This window comes from Chrysochloris asiatica, unplaced genomic scaffold (assembly GCF_000296735.1).
Source record: "Chrysochloris asiatica unplaced genomic scaffold, ChrAsi1.0 scaffold00268, whole genome shotgun sequence".
In the NCBI taxonomy this organism is placed as follows: domain Eukaryota; kingdom Metazoa; phylum Chordata; class Mammalia; order Afrosoricida; family Chrysochloridae; genus Chrysochloris; species Chrysochloris asiatica.
Window position 1 is genome coordinate 2,943,486 of NW_006408786.1, and position 1,790 is coordinate 2,945,275.

At 37.4% G+C, this 1,790-nt stretch overlaps 1 pseudogene; it reads left to right on the top strand.

The window, feature by feature from the left end:
* LOC102820472 overlaps positions 1–1,790 on the top strand; it is a 30,203-nt pseudogene that overhangs the window by 23,525 nt on the left and 4,888 nt on the right.

Below are 1,790 nucleotides of genomic sequence, written 5' to 3' on the forward strand. Positions count from 1 at the left end.
TTTGTAATTGTTTTTACCATCTCTTTGAAGAATGTTGTTGGAATCTGGGCTGAGATTGCATTATAGGTGTAAATTGCTTTGGGCAGTATTAGTTCGGCCACTATGTCAATCAATTTCAGTAGGTATCTTCTTTGATGACCCTCTGCTTTACGAGGCATGATGTACCTTTCCTGAAACTGGTCCTTACTGATAACATTTCCAAAGCGCCTTAGCCAGTGTCTCACCATCCTTTTTCCTAAAGGTGATTTTGGCTGTACTTTATTCAAGACAGATTTGCTTTTTCTCCTGGTAGTCCATGGCACTTTCAATATTCTTCACCAGCACCATAATTGAAATGCATCAGTTTTTCTCTTAATCATATCCACTTTTCACACATATATGAGACAACTGAAAAATATCATGACTTGTGCCAGACCACCTTATTTCTAAAAGTGACACCTTTACTTGTTAACACTTTAAAGAGGTCTTGTGCAGCAGCTTTGTTCAATGCTATATGCTTTTAACTTTTAAAGTATTTATTGTGAACTGGGTGAAATTTACAGAGCAGGTCATCGGTTTTACATTTAACAAATCATGCACACTTTATTTCATGTCATTGGTTTTAAATCTCTCAGTATGACATGACTTAAGGCACTTCTGCCTGGTTCTTCTTGCTTTCATTTCTCCTTTTCTATCCCTTTTTGACTTTTTCCTTGGATATATGTTGCCTTTTGATCTCAAATAGGATATCATTCTATGTTTGTATACCTCACTAGTATTGTTGTTCCCCCAACAGACCTGTCTATTGACTGACTGAAAATTATACCCCTGCATGAGTTCAGTTCTATACTTAAATGTGACCAAGGGCCATAGTCTAGGGTTTTCGTTAATTTCTACACAAGTATGTCTAGTCTTATTTTTTTTATGATTTTGAATTTAATTCCATATTTTCTCCATTCTATCAAGGAACTTCTAATCTGATTCCTTTCAGAGTAGTTGGTAGAGGTTGTCTGTCACGAGCTGTTTCTTTTAGTCTCAGGTTTCTGGAGGGTGAAATTCCATGGTCTGTTATTCTGATGATTAATTGTTCCAAATGTCTTCGGTTATTGCCACTCTTATTTTCTACAGACAGGTAGAGCCCTCTGGTTGCATCTTAGATGACCTCTCACAGCTTAAGACACTAATCACTACTCACCATAATAGAATATAGAACAATGTCTTTGTGGACTATGTAATGACAATTAGTCATGATGCCTCCTGAGTCAGAGACTATGATCCTGTATCCTTAAGATGTTTGGTTTATTTAATAACTTTGCCCCCGGTATGCTCCAACATGAAGTTCTGGTGTGATGTAGGATATGTACTAGACTGCTAAGTACTAGATGCTCCTTGGAAACTGTATACAGTGTCTCCCTGAGTTGGAACCAACTTGACGGCACTTATATCCATTATATCCATGGATCTATTTGCAGCAAGGGTAAATACACATGTAAAATTATTCTTTGTAAACCTATATGTATATATATTTGGTACATTCCACCTTTCCCTCTTACACCTTGTTCAGCTTGAATGTCTTTCTATCTGCTCATGTTATTATTGTTGTTATTAAGTGCTGTCAAGTCAGTTCCAACTCATAGTGACCTTTTGGGTTTCCAAGGAGCAGATGGTGACTTTGAATGTCTGACCTATCTGTTTAAACTGACTTTGCAGTCCAGCACATTAACCCACAATGCCACACCAGAACTACTTATTGCTGTTGTTAGGTGTCATTGAGTTGGTACCGACTCATAGCAATCTTGTGACAGCAGAAC